The sequence below is a fragment of the Dermacentor albipictus genome, unplaced genomic scaffold (genome assembly GCF_038994185.2).
Source record: "Dermacentor albipictus isolate Rhodes 1998 colony unplaced genomic scaffold, USDA_Dalb.pri_finalv2 scaffold_39, whole genome shotgun sequence".
In the NCBI taxonomy this organism is placed as follows: Eukaryota; Metazoa; Arthropoda; class Arachnida; order Ixodida; family Ixodidae; genus Dermacentor; species Dermacentor albipictus.
In genome coordinates this window covers 1,062,054-1,079,451 of record NW_027225593.1, presented here as the reverse complement: position 1 = coordinate 1,079,451, position 17,398 = coordinate 1,062,054, and the positions used below count along the sequence as shown (strand labels likewise).

Below are 17,398 nucleotides of genomic sequence, written 5' to 3'. Positions count from 1 at the left end.
GGAACATGCAAGGTCGAATTGGTTCAAATATTAGACTTCAGCAATACATATTTTATTCGTAAATAAAACAGAGCTTTGATAAACTAGAAAGTGATGAAATGTCACGACCTCTTATTTTGAATGAGTTGGCATGCACGAATGCTTTTCTTTTCTCCACAACCTGCAGTGTGAGACTGTGACGACTAAGGGTGTTGACACATTTGTATGGTTATCACTTTCTCGTTGTGTTGTTAATGCTAATCAATAAATCTTACCAATATCTGCTTCATTCTGCAGTCTTCGGCAGCAGAGGTAGGAAGCCCTAGGGGAGAAGAAACCAAGGTGGCTCCTCCTGCTGGCGTCGAAGTACGGCTGTAAATAGGAGCTGTTACGTTTCCACTAGTAGGGCTCGGTTGTGCAACTATTGACTTTTCACGTCCTTTACATCGCCGACCCAGCAAGGTGTTAGAAAGCCACTGAACACGGTTTGCCATCGCCGATCTGGAAGTGTTCCAGCGTGGATTCACTGTGTGGTGGCGTTGAAGCAGTAGAGGAGGCGTCCGTTCCTTTTCGTTGTATTACTTGACGCGACATGAACGGCGATTGGAGTTTGCTTGACACGTGCCAAGTTCGCAACGATAGTGGCGTGCCCATCTTTCTTTATTGACCCTGCTTTCAGAACTGAAACAGAGCTTAGATGTATATCTGTCTCCCCCGATACTATGTGCAGCTGTTGTTTGAATTTGCATTGTGCACGTCGGAGCGAGTGATTTGAGGCACTTATTAGGCGCTAGTGTTCTGCAAAGTAATTTCCATGGTTTTATTGCGGTAATTAGTAACATGCAATAACGAGGACATGCGTCTTCCAGCGCGTGTAAAACCACGTGTTCGAGTGCCGAGACCATTCTTCTACTCTTGTATCACTCTGTCCGTAAAGAGTCAATTGTCAGTGTTGTACTGTGCATTGTAATCGTCATGCCTGACGAAAGTAAGAAATAATCCATGCATGTTTCTGAAGTGGAGCCCGAGCTAGCATTTAGAGCTGGAATCAGTTCGCTACGAGCATTGAATGTGAGAGACTGGAGACGCGAACTCGAAGGTATTTGAATTGAATGTGACGGAGTTTTGTTCATTTCCCATACCCGATTCTCATTCCTTTTTGAAAACATTGTACCTAAGTTTTTTTTTTATACATAAGGGTAAAGTCAAGTGTACAGTACCACGCTCTCGACATAAACTGTCAGGTATAGTTATATTATCGCACTTATTACTTCGGTATGTAATGCTACATCGACAGTCAGAAGGCGTTTCGTTCTTGAACTAAATATAGCACAGTGTGTATAGCAGTTCTGATGAGTTCTGCAGTTAAGTTCTGCTGATCAGTTCTGCAGTTCTGATCACTAACCACGCATTAATGATACTGTGGTGCAACTCAACAGACACAATTAGCTTCCCAGACCGAAAACAGAAGTGACGTTAGGATTAGCCATGTATATAGATTGCCTAGCTCTATTACGATGACATATTGACACAGTATATGTCAACCGCATTTAAATGGGGGGCGGAGGGCAGTGAAGGACTAGGCGTAGGGACAATTTCTAGTAATTTCGCCAGCATAAGGCAACTTTCGTTCACGCAGGCACCACTCAAGTTGTTTTAGCAGCAGAATGTCATAGCCACAGTAGCACGTGAGTAAACTGGAGAGCAAGTTCGTTGTGGAAAGATTTGTGTTTTTTGTTGCCTGTAAGTAAAAATCGCAATAAATGAGCGTGTCATGGCAAAAAGACTGTTTGTGGCCTTTTATCGAGTACAGTGCATGCTGTGTATACTAGAAACGCAGAAATTTAACACTCCCAGGGTTAGTTTTGCAGCATTGTGCAGATACCCGGGATGGTGGATGGCAAAACGGCGCCACGTTAGCTCAAATTGTAAGAGTATCGCTTGATCCACTTTCGTGTCCATTAATTTATCATTTCTTTATTTGAGGTAATAAGTACAAGTGATTTACCCTATGTTGTACTTGGTGCCTTTCTTTGTTGGTTTCTTATGATACAGTTAATAAAAATCGAACCTCTTTGTTCCCTTTCTTCTCATTCATTACATTAGGAGGGTCACGAATCCGGCAACATTGATGCCTTCATGTAACTTGTGCGCGTTGATTGATCGTTTGCCTTCACCCAAATAGACCACTGATTCGTGACGCCTGCGACAAAAAAGATGTTCCACATCCGACGCCTAGGTTCGTGAGCGGTGGCGCTGGCTAACACTCCCAGGGTTAGTTCTAGCAGTAAACCGCAGAGAGTGAATGACAAACCGGGGTCGCCGCTGTAGCTCCATAAGTAAGAGCCTGGGAGGCGTGATGCTAACACATCGGTTCGAATATCAGCTATGGCGAGTCCTTCATCCACTTTCATTTCTATTAGTTTCTAATTGTTTAAACTAGTAAGTGTGTAATTTCTGCCATTATACTCGTGGTGTCCTTGCTTGTTGTCTTACGATATGGTCAAAAAAATGGGGCCCCTTGGTGTGTGTGTGTGTTATATATATATATATATATATATATATATATATATATATATATATATATATATATATATATATATATATATATATATATATATATATATATATATATATATATCCCTGCTTCCAGCACGTTTAACGAGGACGACAAGATCGTCATGGCGTATCGGAAAATGTTCACTAAAAAATGTGCCACGGCATTTTGTGCGTTCCCACTACGGGATTGGACACTCAGTGCAGTAAGGTACCTGTTGCACTAAAACAACGGTTATCATAGAGATTGGTTGTCAGTCCCTTTAAATTCTCGTTTTCAATCTTTTCAGAGAACTGTTCAAGCGAACGAGTGACTTTCGTAATTCGCAAAAAAAAATCACAGTTTCGACGTGGGGGCCGAGCAATGAATATGGTGGACATGATTACACGAAGTGCTATGTTCTTAGCTGTAGTTGCAGTACGAATTGAGGTAAACGTAAAAAACCAATGAAAAAACGAGCTGTTGCGTTAGACGACCTCTGTTTCAATCCTGCCATCAGACAATCTGATTTTATTTATTTTTTAAAAGCTTATTTCAGCATAAACAAAAGGCCCTCCGTTGGAAGGTATTACATAGGGTGAAATGCAACATCGCCTAAGGTAACATGTACCAGGTGACAATATGAAAAAAAAATATAAAAAGGAAAGTCAATGTCTTTCTTTGCGAAAAGCATTTTTCCATATCTGGCACGTTTCAAATCTCATCCCTGAGCCGATCCCGGAGGTAGTGCAAATCCGGGTCAACCAAATTATCACCATTTCCAGGTTTCAGCTCTGTTATTGTTTCGAACTTCTAAAATTTAGGTCTCAAAGGAATTATGCATCCGCTGTTGTTGTTTTGCTTCAAGGCATTTGTTTGTGGGCTGTCATTCTCAAAATTCCGAGGAATAGCTTTGTCGAGAATGTAATCCCTGGTGTGATGCATCTCTCGTTCAGGGAATGAGCATGCCTGATGGTGTTCTATTAAGGAAAGCATCAGGCTTCCCAAGCGCCGGGTAACAACAGCTTTGAAGATTTTGCAGTCAACGATAAAAAGCGTGATTGTCCTCCATTCCTCTGGAATAACTGATGATGATGGATCGTGCTTAGGTATCAGCACAATGCCACCGTCGCGGAAACTACACGTGTATTCAAAGTCCTAAAGGCCGCGGCTGATAACAGATACGAATGTGGCACCAATATCTTCCCTGAACGTTAGAAAAACTCAACGAGCAACCAGTCTGGCTCTAGGGCCGAGCCACGCTTTTTGGAAGATAATGCTCCCTTCGCTTCGTCAGCTGATGGTGATGCACAAAGACGGTCAGCTACCTCAGGTGGAACCTGAGGCAGCGCACTAAGCATTGTACGAAATCCTCGAGAGCCAGGATCTATTTGCATAGTCATACTGGCCATGTTTTCAATATGCGTTACGATGAGCGAATAATCACGCGTTTGAGGCGACGTAACACAAAGTGCTCTTGGGGCCGCCGAACCGAATGCATTCGCCTGTCCAAAAAGCGAGTTTCTTGCAAACCGCAGAACTACAGGGTGTGCACACGGGTTACGCCTGCATCGCCAAGCAGCCGCTGACAAAGAGGAAGCGCCGATGAGGCGTTGGAAACAGCTCCGTAGCTCACGCTGCCATGACCGCATCAACGGAGTCAGTTGATTGACCCGAAGGGAAACTCTGAGGTTCGTGGCAGTATACGCCAGGTTTTCTGACACACGTCGTCCGAGTAGGCGTCCTTCAACTGAACAATGCAGTCGCCATTGCACCTTGAGCGCGTCCCATGACTCTGGGGCAGATCTAGAAACAGAGGCATGCATGACTCTTGACAAACAATAGCCCGAGTGCGCGTGTAGAACGCGGATGTCTAGACTCCAAAATTTTGCTGGTGAGAAAGTTGGGAAGCAAACTTCAAGGAGAACTGGTCTGTGATTGGAAATATAAACAGGGGATGAAAGTAAAGTTATCACATCAGATCGGGCGACATACTGAGCTAAATTGCTTGGCACATACGTACGGTTTAACCTGCTTGACGAAGCGCCGCGTTGCGACGTTCACGCAAATCAAGAACCATGAAAAACAAGATGTGAATCCAGCAACGAAAATTGCTGACGAGGGGACGCAACTCCCGTGCGTTCCGATCAGGGAGACCCCAGCCCGGGATTTGCACATGTGCTCGTGTGTCTAAAATGCAGTTAAAATCCCTAACAAGCACAACGTGATGGCAGTCCTGGATATACACGTCCAGGTGAGGAAAAAAAGCATTGTACTTAATGGCCTGTGCGGGTCAACATATGCACAAAATCCGTAACCTAAGTGAAGATAGTCCACAATCAAATGTCGATATCCGCCCTGTCCCATCATAAGATACATGATGATTTTGCAAGCGAGTTCTGTTCAAAATAATAATACCGACTCCAATATAGCGTGATGCCGCTAAGGAGAAAAAACTGTCAAAACTGTACTCGCAATGCATTTGAAGTGTTCACAGAGCAGATTCAATGGGTACAGTTAAACATAGGGCTCTTTGGTATCAGGAACATCTATGGCACAAGCGCTCTGTTGAATTTTTTTGAAATTATGCGTCTAAACTGACAAATATTTCTGGCGATAAGAAAGGGGAAGGCAATGTTTAGGCAGCAAACGTCACACCTTATTTCAAAGTCACGAATTTACGGAATTGAAATGGTTCAAAGCAGAGTTGTCACCGCTGCAGCTGCAACAGTGTTCTGCATTGGCGTCTTTGACCTCAAATTTTGCCTCGCACTTTGTGAAGGGACTGATAGCTGGCCAGAATTTGTTGTGAGAAGTCGATGGAAATGAAATGACCCTGATTCATAGAAATAGACTGCAGCACACAGTTCGCGATTTAAGTAGAAACTATAATCTTATAATTTTGTGCGAGCAGCATTCCTCGGGATAGTTACTCGGGGGAGTTTCCCACGCTAAGGTTCTAAGCGTGCGGCGCTCGCCTCGCACCTGCATAAGCTTTTGCTGTAGTCTCAAGAGCCGCTCGAGTTCCCTCTCATCGACGTTCCGCCATTTTTCCAAGAAAGTATGCCTTCCAACCACTGGGAATCAATCATCGCCGACAACGTCAGCGCCTTTCCACTTAAGTACGAAGATCTGGACAGGGGCTGTGCCGCTTCAAGGTAACTTGGGGCCTGGCAGACCAACTAACTGAGCCATCTTTCTGCAAAACATCCAAGTGTCGCGAGTTCAAAACCTCGATTTCCTTCCTTTTTTTATCTCTTTTCTTTTAGTTTATCATTAGAACAGAGAATTACATATCTTCCCCGCGACCGTCCGCACGGGGACCCTCTTAAATTTTTTTTTTCTTCAATCACTGGTTGTAATTTTGTTTCCTCTGTTATTTATGGCCACTAACGTGCAGGTCATAAACTACACGGTTTCTCCAGCTTAGTGCCATGTGTGTGCGGTTTCACCGAGCTCAGATTGGTCGTCCTTGACTGATCGAAGAAAGCAACACTGTAGGTTAAATGAGGCATACAACTGCCGTCTCCGTAGTGCTTAGGGTCGCTGCGTTCCCAGAAAAACTACGAGGTCAGTTACACCCCCCCCCCCCCACGCCCCCCGCCATTCCGTCCTTCTCATTAGTCCTAGTATAATCACGGTCCAAAGCTGTAGAAAGGGTGAAGACACCACCGAGAACCGTCAACGTCACCTGCTTTGGGCGAATCTCAGCGCGATAGGGCGACTGACCGTTCTGACTAGCTACCCGGGAACGCGGGTGTTCGGACAAGAGACAAGCAGACGTGACGAGTGCATCATACGACACTCGGAGCCTCTTGGTAAGCGTTCAAAAGCTTGCCTGTTTTATTTTTACGCGCAGGTGTTAAGTGCTCTTCAAATTTGGCAAAAATGTATCGTGTACCTACACGCGCTCAAGTCCGCGTGCATGCGTAAGATCCGACACACAAGAGACTATAGGGCAACCGAGAATTGATACTATGTCGTGCAACCTAAAGCGATCAGCAAAAGCCCGCAAAGGGCGGGCAAATTAGCGCATCTCTTACCGATGAAGGGCCCTCTGAGCCGGAATTGTCGGCGACAAGGTAGCCTAGCCGCCTGCGACATTATCTTACTGAGCTAAGCCTTATGCTGGGTTGCGATAGTCGGAAGTTCAAATCCGCCCCTATTTCTCTTTCTGTCTTTTTTTCTTTTTTTTAAACGGTGGTGTATCTGCGTATGACATCCTCTAGTGCACTACATCTGCAGGCTTGGAGTGGCGCCTGACACCGGCGAAAGATTCTGAGAGCGAATGGGGCTATACTAATCAAGGTACAACCAAATTAGGAAGGCCGACTAAGCTTGAACAAAGACGCTCCCTCACCAGAACAGCAATTGGCCTGCCTGGTGCAGTATTCAGCCACAACCTTCCTTATGAAATGGTTTCCTCAATGAAATGGCTCTCAGTGCTCAGTGGCTGCGGAGCACCTGACCAACGCGGCGGTAAGACTTGCAACGCAGCACACGGTGCTAAGAATATCTCGGTCCACACAGGCCGCCAATGGAAACTGACCCTTGCAACGTTCTACACCCGAACCCTCACGAGTGGGACAAGCTCAGCAGGACTCTTCGAAGAACCATGAGACATTGTTTGGGACATTATCGGTCTTAGTGAGATTAGAAGACTTGGTGAGGCTTACACATTGCTGAATAACGGCCATGTCCTCTCCTTTAGAGGCCTTCAGCATAAGAAGCAATACGGGGTGGGATTCCTAATCAATAAAGACATAGCGGGCAACATTGACGAATTCTACAGTATCAACGAGAGGGTAGCCGTATTCGTAATCATACTCAACAGACCTTTTCATTGGGCGAGGAGGAAAGGGCACGCGGCGAGCCTTTCCTTCTCTCTGACTTGTGCGATCCGCCGCGGCGCTGCTTGAAATTATTGCTTTTGCCTGCTGAGGAATGATTTCGAGATGTTTTAGATAGTACTTGGTGAAATTTACGCAATGTCCATTCATATAAGGTCGTCAGCGGAGCCTTTCGGTGCATCGGTAACTACAGTACGGGGAAATATCTCTTGGGGGCGCAAACATTTGACGCGCATTGTCAGCGGTAGTATGTGTATGTGTTGTGAACTGTTTTGCGTATATCCGTTTTGATTCAACGAATATAACCGGCGTCTCTGTATTACCAGCATGAAACTGTAAAGCTGCTCACTATCTGATCGCTTGGCGTAAGGACTAAAATTAGATCGCCTGCTCGTGTACGGTCAACCTAAGTCAACTACGAAACATCTAAGCCGCAAACGCAATGAAAAATTTGTGTTAAACCGGCATCGTTCTGGCCACGATTCAAGTCTAGTAGGCTTCAAATCACTATATGTCTACACTAGCCTCCTGCATGAGGCCGATGGCGCTGTACAACACATTGATCATTACGGTTGGCGGACCAGCATGATACATATAAATAAGCTATGTGCTTTGGCATTGTCTTTTTGCCCTGTAATGCCATAATATCCGAGATGAATGCCATAAAAAGAATGCCATGACTACTTTGACGACAAAATAGATATGCCTCTAGGTGTTATAGTGAGAAACTCTATGCACCCAGCAGTCGGTGAGTGCTACATGGTTTCTAGGAACTACGTACGGACTCGAAGAAGCCATTAGACAGTTTTAGTATAGCGTACGCTATTCCATTGCGTACGCTAAAAAATAGCTGGTCGTCACTGCGCATGCGCTGAACGCTAAACGAAATAGCGGGTATAGCGGGCGTACGCAACGCAAACGAGTTAGCGTTAGCGCTTTTGCGGGGTTTGCAGAGTTAGCGGGAAACATGGCGGTGATCCCGGCTGCCCACTTCGAATTGAATTTGGCGCTGCTTTTGTAAAATGCACTTCGTTCGTAGCAGATGACTGTGTAAACAGCTTTCGCTTAGTCTCAGGCCGCTTCCACGACAGAGTATTATGGATAACTTCGTGGTGGTTTCGAGATCGCTTCTCGTTTCGAAGGAGTCGAAGCCTAACGAAAGAAACGTCCGAGATGTCAGCGCCACCTATCGCTACAGGTGCGATATACCCGCAACGACGGAATATGGCCTCAGAAATCCGAAGATATCGTCGGCCAACTAAAGTTGTAGAAAAACGTGCGCTGCTTAGCGTACGCTAATTTATAGCGTATAGCGTACGCTATAGTTGCGTACGCTCAACTGAAACTGTCTATTCGCGATCCACGAAACGCACAACCGACGCGCACTCAACATGGACGCAGGTGCAAAAATTAACCGGCGAAATCCCCGGGATCCTTTCAAACTTTTTCAGCGCCGTGCGGCATGCGGCAGCACAGGAATATAAAAAAGGCGGATTCCGACATGGCTCAGCTGGTGGCGAATCTGTCTCTCTTACAATGGGCCGGTTCCGCTCAATATTCCTTTCCACGTTCCATCTTGGACAGGACGGGGCAGGTCCAGTGTTGATGTCAACGGCGTCGTTTGCCTCTTTCGTTGAAATACAAGTCCAAGCTGGATAAAACCGGTCTCCAAGGCAAGGGTGAGCAGATCTGTGGAATTTTGAAGGCTGCCAATAGATTCGTTGTGGTGCTCTGTGGCCCCCGACTATTCAGTTCGACCCACGGAAGGGTTCGGCAGTTTCGTGGAACTTTGCCGGCACCGAGGGCAACCGCTTCAGAAGAACGGGGCGGGGAGAGTGGAGGGTGATTTTCTCCTTCCTCAGAATCACAATATCCCTTTGTAATACAAAACCAGACGTTCTTGTTGAAAGTGTCCAAAAGTGGCGCCTCTCTTTCCGGCAAGCAATTTGGTCTCGCTCATCCGCAGTCGCGCTCGACTCAGTAGGAGCAAGCTAGCCTGACAGCACGAGACCAGAGGAAGAGTTGCTATCTGTCATTTCACTCTTGCTTGCCTGGAGTGAACTTGGTGGATATCATTTCAGCGGTCGCATCGCCTATCAGGACCGACGCCGCGTGCAGTCGTGCGGTACCACAATTCAAAGCATCCGGCACAGGTGAGTCTAGAACTCGAGTTTTGTGGATGTAGTCTATTACGGCTAAAATCACGTCGAAATTATATTTTACAACGTTTTTTGGGCGCTCTCGCAACAAGCGTTGACGAATGTTTGGACGATTGCGAAATTAGTCGTCAATGTAAGCTGTTTACCTTGTTAATAAGAACTCGTATACGCGGACTTTGCTTCTTTTTGGGTGTTTGAGAGAGAGAGAGAGAGAGATTAACCGTTGACAAACACAAACGGCCGATAGTTGGACGAACGTAGTTGCTCCTTAACGCAGTGAGGTAAAATTCTAGCTCTGTATGCCAGATTTGTGCACGTAAACAAAACATAACTGCATGCACAACATTTCAGCGACGACCGCTTAAAACACACCGAATCCGTAATGGTGAGAGAGAGCGTAAACTTTATTTTGAAATCAGTTAAGATTTGAGTCCGGCGTCTTTTTAGTGGGTCTGGGCACCCGCCTCGGACGCGGTTCCGAGACCTTGTCTCGAAGCGGCTTCCTCGGCTCGCTGGATGGCCCAGAGTTGTGCTGTCAGCGGTAGAAGAGATGGAGGGGTGGGCACTACCCGACTTGTTTGTTAAGTGCTGACATTCCTATAACATGTGATTAAGTGTGGCAACCTCACCACACGATGTGCATCTGTTTGTAGTGTATATGTCTGGATACATGGCATGCATGGGTCTGGGGTTTCTGTAAGAATCCATTTGTAATTGTCTGAAGTGTACTGCTTGCGTCCTGTCTAACCTTGCGCAAGGGAATGGGTATACGCGTCGTTGTAACTGCTAGTGTAATACCGTAATAGTGAAGTAGTTGTTTTTGATCCTCCCTGGTTGATGCCAGTGAGGCGCATGTAAAATAACGTTAACACAATTTTGAGAAGGTCACTACTACGAGGGCCAGGCGCCGCTGTCGCCTAGGCCTTTGGAAACGGTATTTTCATTGCGGCGGTTTTGTTTCAATTGATGCCGGGAGACGGGCAAAGCTTGAAAATGCTGAAATATTTCAGCACACTTCCAAGTGATAAACAAGGATGGGAACTAAAAAACTGACGACACACAATCGTTTTCGCTATTTCTCAAGGCAAGTCGGGCTGTTATAGTTGTGTTTATTAACGTTGCTGTAGAACTGCTACAGAAAGGGGCATATTCTCTTCCTATATTTGCTGTCATATGTATAAAGACACTGCAGTTGCATTGGGCCCCTTATACGATGGATGCGTTGAGAAATACTTTACTATATATGTCGGTATACCCTGTACACTTTGATATCTAATATAATCTCACGGTTTTTTTTTTGAGAAAACGGCTATTTGCGAGGACGACATGATAAATAAAAGAAATATTTGCAATTTGCACTATACTGCTGAAAGCTAGCCGCCGCTATGATGGCATGCGCTCGCCGTTGTGGGTATAGATTGACGGCATATCGTCTGTCGCTATACGGGAATTTGTTTAGCACCGTCTGCGCAGCTAATTTACGTCTAAAGTCAGCTGCGTGTGAAAGTTCTTTACGAATGCAGGTTATTGTGTCAGAACCTGCAAGGGCAGCCGTCCTGCATTATAAAAATCCACGCCCTAAGGTGTCGCAACCAGTCCTCGCTTCAAATGATAGGTTCAATGCACAGTATGTGCGCCTGCGTGTAGCTTCTGCAGATGCCTGCTTCCCACAGCTACAGGCCGCTTTGTAGTATATTTATCGGCTTTGTCACGTCCTTACGATTCCAATGTCTCCGCTTGCTGTGGCGCTCTAACGAGCTGCTTCTGGCGCGCAGCTAAGGATATTGCTGAAACCATTACTCGCGACATTGCAACGACGATGCTGTGGCCCGCTTCGTGCATGAATTTTCACGGGCCAAGATGCGGCTGCGAAAGACTTTTGCAACTCGGTCAGCCAGATTAGGCTCTAAAGTCATGCGGGAAAGCCACACGCCTTGAGAATAGGAGCGCGCGGCGGAGAAGAAACGCGACGCTAAAAACTAGTTTTCCCCTGACCTCGCCGAAAGTGCACAATGCTCTCTTGAGCTCCCTGGCCATCGCTACATCAGCCTCTTGACAGCTGTTTTTATGCGTGACTCACCTCAGAAGCATTGAAGAAACTGCAGCTTCAGCGAATGCCTTTCTACTAAGGTGCGAGTCCGTAGGGGACGTAGATACAACTGTAGAGAGGAGGGAGGAGAAGAGGCAGTTGCCTTAAAGGGGGGGGGGGGAGGTTCGGAGAGAAGGCAAGCAAACCCTACTACTATACGAACTGTATGAGCTTTGGTTCAATGTACGGTACAGTATGTTGCGGCTATTTCTGAAAAATAAACACCTTGCAAATATCTCAAGCGGACAAACTACCCTGGGCGCAGAACCAGAGCCGCATTAATTAAAGCGCACTGCAACGTCCAGGCAACACTAGCAAAGCAGTCTACAGTGAAATGAAAATTTCAACAAAGCCGCATTTCGATGGGGGTGAAATAGAAAACCCACGTGCACTTAAATTTTGGGAGATCTTAAAGAGCATTACAGTGTAAAAATTAATCCGGAGTCTGCCACTAAGGCGTGCCTCATGCTCCTGTTGTAATTTTCGCACGTAGAGCCCCGCAAACCAATTCAAGTTTAATACTTCTGCCACAATGCGATGTGCCATGCGAGGCAATGCGTATACTCAACCCTCTCAGAGGTTATGAAATATGGCGCACAACAACGCCTCAAGCAAACACCTCTCCCTGTGTGTTCTGTGTACTAGGCAGACAAACAGCAGTGGTGTACGGAAGGTAACGTTTGATACCAACTCATCAGTCTCGTGTTTGATTAAGCCTTGAAAAAATTAAGCTTTAGCCATCAACATCGGCACTAAACATCGTCAATCAAAGCATCTAGCACGGAAGGCTTCGCATACATCTATTCTCACCGTGCGTGGGATACGCATAATTTGTACGTTCTCTTCCTTTCATTTCTTTATTTTTTAACTATGTTGCGAGTAAAAGTCGATCCGTCATTCGAAGTTGTCGAGCCTAGACTTTACGCTTTCCTGCCACAATACTGTGATACTACCTATGATAGCCGTCTACCTATCATAATACCCAAGAACTTGGGTTCTCGCACAATCTGCAGACGCTGAGAGTGTAGAACGAGCTAGAATCTCTTGCCGGCTACCTTGAATGATTCACCATATGCAGTGGACTTGTGCATATCGGCATCTGACTCGAGTACTCAGGCCATTTAGCGAAATCTCCAAGCTGGCCTAATGCTAATTAATGGTACTTTTTTAGAACCAGAGGCATACATATTTCACATGAGAAAACTGCTGTATTTCCTTTTACGAGGAAATGCCTCTATAAGTTGGTGATAGTGCGTTGTAGTCGCAGTTCCCGAGGAACACACGGAATGCCTCTTGCATAAACGTTAGCAGCCAGCGGTTTTCGTGTTTCCTCAAATGAACGGTGAAATCGCGATGAACACCGGTGGCGTCGTATTTGCGCTGGTGCTTTCACAACCAGGGTTCAGTGCCCTGGGTGCATATTGAGCGAAGCAGAGCGCAAGGTAGCATTTGATTTCTTTTTGCGTCACCAAGAGGCCGGTGTTAACAGCGGCCAGTGCAACGTCGACGCCGCCGCACTTGAGTTGCAGAACGCATGCGTCAGCAATGCCGTCACCCATTGCGCACCTGGCTTGGCAATGCGGTGGTCAGGACAATATTATCGGCCCAATGGACGGACGCGCGGCCATTTCCTTCTTGTAAGTGGCCACTCCAGCGCACGTGACAGACTGTCGCTTCCAGTAGCACACTCGTTGGAATTCGGTTGCGGGTGGGCACTTCTAGTCTCCGACAAGGCGATGATGTCTGTTTTCGACATTGCACAATCCAATTCAATGTCTGGGGCATGTAGCCTGACCATTGAAGGACACTATTGAGACGTGTCAGTTCCTTGCGCCTTGTTGCAACCTGTCAATCGCGCGATCAAGTGCATAATTTCCGCTTGTTTAGGAGAACCATCCCTCCTTGCCGTGTTCCATCCGTAGTATGGCTGCGATGCTGAAGTGAAAATTCATTGCTTAAATTTGTCAGGTAGAAGCCTTCAACAGCGGTGGCACGCGGTAGTGCGACGTACACGAGCCGCAGAGGCTGCCTCTTATCCTAGTCGTGCACAGGCTGTGATTTGCGGATGGCCATTGCATTGGCTTGCACGAGAGGAAAGGTGACCCTCTCGTAAGTAACGTTATCGCACATGTACGAAGTTACGGTCACATTGCGCCTGCTTATGGGAACCCACTGGGGTCGTATTGCATGCTGGCGCACTCTAGCGTGTTTTGCCTTGGCCTTTGCGATGACACCCGCAGATGCACCCGGAAACTCTCTGGTCACATACGTTGTGGATAGTCGTTCTCGTAATTTCCTATGTAGCTTAGTACTGCCGGCTTTGCCGCGGACTAAGTCGTCTTTGTTGACTGTTACAATGTATGTTTCGAAACGCTCAATTTGAGTTCTCTCAGCACAGAACACGCAGCGGCATGTCGTTGATTCACTCACTCCTTTTTTTACTGAAGAGGGCTGAAGTAAGCATTGTTCATTTGCAAAGGCTTTTGGCGGCGCAATTTCTTGCCACAGTGTCACGTTAGATGAACTGCCATGAGTGCCAGATGTGTAAGGTCAATCACCCGATTCGTGACTGCGTCGGTTTGACTGTGTCGGACTGATTCAGTTGTACCCTTGCCCTACCTCCTACCTGGGCAGTCGTTGCTGTCGCGTGTGAACACGGAGGCAAACGCGGCAGCCCATGCAATGCTTCTGCAGGGGGAGGGAGGACACTCACACCTAATTACGGCGTTCACAGGGCATTGTAGATCCGCTCTACCCAAACATGGTAGACGTCGCCGATCTCTCCTCCCGCATCCCCAGCCGTGAGCTTAACCTCCCCCCGGCCCCCGGCCTTGAACGTGGCGTGCAAGGCAGCACAGCAGCAGCAGTAGAAAAGAGGCGAAAAAAGCTTGTTTTTCAAACAGCGCTATCGAGTCCCACATTCCTTGCCGTTACCCAGGTAGCACAAAAGAGATACGTAACGTTTTCGTAGCGTTTATCCAAGACGATAAAAACGGGTTAAAGAAGACACGAATGAGAGAACTTCGGCGGAAAAACGTCGTATATCTCTGCTAATGTCCGGCTTAATTACTTTCTTGAGACGATCTAGAACAGGTCTGCAAGACGTATTCGAAAAGCTGGTCTAGAAATAGGATTGGGAAAGACACAAGTAATCCCTTTGCCAAAACTATTCGTAACCAATTTCTAAACGTTTTTAGGAGGTTATCAAAAAGCTGGTCTAGAAGTGGTCTTGAAAGGTTTACGTTCATCTGAAGCTAATTTTCGCGGGTGACGGGTGCGATCAGACATCGTTGTTCAAAACACGCGTTTAGTTTCGCCTCACGCGACTGGCCTATGCCGCGCAGACGTCGTCAGCCGCACCCGTCGGCACGGCCTAGGCCAATGCGTGAGGTGAAACTGATCGGGCGTTTCGAACAACGATCTCGAATCGCGCCCCAGATGAGTAGAAGCGTCGTGTTGACTGCAAGAGCCATGGCGCAGTGCGAAGCACTGTTCCCCGCATGGCCGGCGTATCCTCTACCAAGTCCCACGAAAATAAGCCTGTTAGGAATAATGAATCCTTAATACCACCTTTAGTAAGCTACGATGCTTACAACCAAAATGGGAATGACATCCTGCAAAGAACAAATGGTCACGACTTGGCAGGCGGCAAGACCAAGCCCTTCATGCCAAAAGTGAATGAAATGAGAACATTGTGACCAAGCAAAAACACTTTATTAAAATGTAATGCTTATGCAAGCTTCGAACAAACTGTGTGAGAAATGCAAATAGAAGTAAAAGTACATCAACAATGACAAAAGTCGCAGAAAGGATTCGTAATGAACTCGAAAGTGAACATTCACTAACACATAAACAAAATTCCAAGTACACATACAAAAATGAACAGAAGAACCTGGAGTGTACTAAAGTTTCTCATTTATCATAGTAAAGAGCACGTGCTATTAGATGGACTAGAGTTATGCAGAAGTGACATTCGGAGCGAATGGAAGTAGGCTGAAAAATGCAAGAGTATGAGTCGGATGGTAACTGCCTCCAAGCAATGTTACCAATCAGCTAGAAGCTTGAAAAGAGCACAAAAAGAAATACCACCGCATACCATCATAAAATAATCCTGTGACAGAAATAAAAAATGGGAACAATGCAAAATTGGAAATATCGCCTTTAGGATATATCAAAGAAGGTAATGGCGAGAAAAATAACCATACAACAAAAAAGCAATAAAGTGAAATTAGTACAGAATACTTAAACGGGGGATTCAGTGTAACAAGTGAACACTACTGCAGTGCAGCGAACGATGGGACAGTAATGCTGCATCTTGCCACTCTAGAACGTGAGAAATAAATATGCAAGCCTCATATTAGTAACTTACATAAACATGGAAATAAACTGGAATGCACTGGAAGCTGCATTTGTGTAACAAAGGAAGCAATGCTCGTAATAAATAGTAAGTGTTTTATCTAAAAAACCCTGTACAAGAGGCAATGTTGTACCTCTCTGGCAAAGACAAAGTTGCAACGAATAATTTGCAAACCAGCAAATACATTAATTAGCACACTGACATGTCACACTTTGCGCACATCTTCAGTTTCCTAAAGTAAAAAAAAAAGCACTCTGAATGAGAAAAACGTTTAACACATGCAGCCCAGAGCAAATTCTTTGCCAGTTCACCCACACTTTCACATCCAAAAACATTTGCCACAAAGTCCACGCATAGTTCCACTGATGTTTACCAATTCACCCCCACTTTCACGTTCAAAAATATTTGGCACACAGTCGAGGCAGAGCTTCATAGACAAACAGCTTGAGCGCACCCTACTGATTATTCTGCAGTCCCGCTGGAAATAGAACTGCCGCACAAGCTGGTAGTGGTTTAAACGTAGACACACTTGCTGCCCTGGACAGGTATGCTCAGATATCTGCACTGGTACTCCGTTTTGTGAAGTAGACACATTGATGCACTACGCTGGTAGTTGAAATGTTTTGAATGCACAAGTATTGGCTTCACCAGAAGGACTTGCCCACATACCACCATTGGCATATATATGCACTTGCTCTTCACTCAGTAGCATTGAACTTAAAGTGTTCCCTATGTGGGAGCCATGTGTAAAACCGGCGTCACGCGACCACTCTCGATCGCCATCACGCCCGATCCGGATCGAAATTATCGATGCGACTGGCTCACTGTCGTAGCTTCCGCAATAGAGCCAATCACGACCGAGAAATTCGATTTGTAACGGATTGGATAGCGGTTAAAAGAGCCCCGTGTGAAACCGGTATTAAATAATGCACAGGCGTACGCTAGGAAAATGTGTTGCACAAGGACAAAGAACTGCGGCATGCCATGTTGTGCGAAGCGCGCGAACAGAACACATAAAAAAAAAACGCGCGAGCGCTTCGCTAACTCCACGCGCACACATTGCACCCGCACGAACTCGGCAGGCCGCCGTAAAGCGCGAAGGGCGCACAGCGTACATTCCGACACATGGCCCAAACGGCAAACAATCGTACTACCTGAAGCATACTCGACTCACGTACGCAGTATCCACAAGCGAGTTATGCAGCGTACATGCTGCATCCATTCGCCAAGTAGTAAAATTGATAACAAGCACAAAGCTACAAGGGACTCAATGCATTAATACCATTTGAGGCGTCAAATAAAATAGAGTTGGGCCGTTTCATATATTGGACACAATATATGGACACACGTGGTACCCCGTAAGACCATGAAATACCGCTCACGTGGGTAAAGGGGGCGAAAACACAATCGAGAACCTGAAGCGTAAAC

The 17,398-nt window shown here is 46.2% G+C and overlaps 1 protein-coding gene across 3 annotated transcripts in view; it reads left to right on the top strand.

The window, feature by feature from the left end:
* The window catches only part of LOC139052842 (uncharacterized), a 136,101-nt gene that overhangs the window by 20,407 nt on the left and 98,296 nt on the right, over nt 1-17,398 (top strand). For 2 of the 3 annotated variants that reach the window (XM_070529989.1, XM_070529987.1), the window contains one exon: nt 277-1,986. The exons of the other annotated variant lie outside the window; for it this stretch is intronic. The gene's annotated coding sequence lies outside the window, so the exon portion shown is untranslated. Of the gene's footprint in view, nt 1-276; nt 1,987-17,398 lie in introns of those variants that run through there. 3 annotated transcript variants of the gene reach the window in all.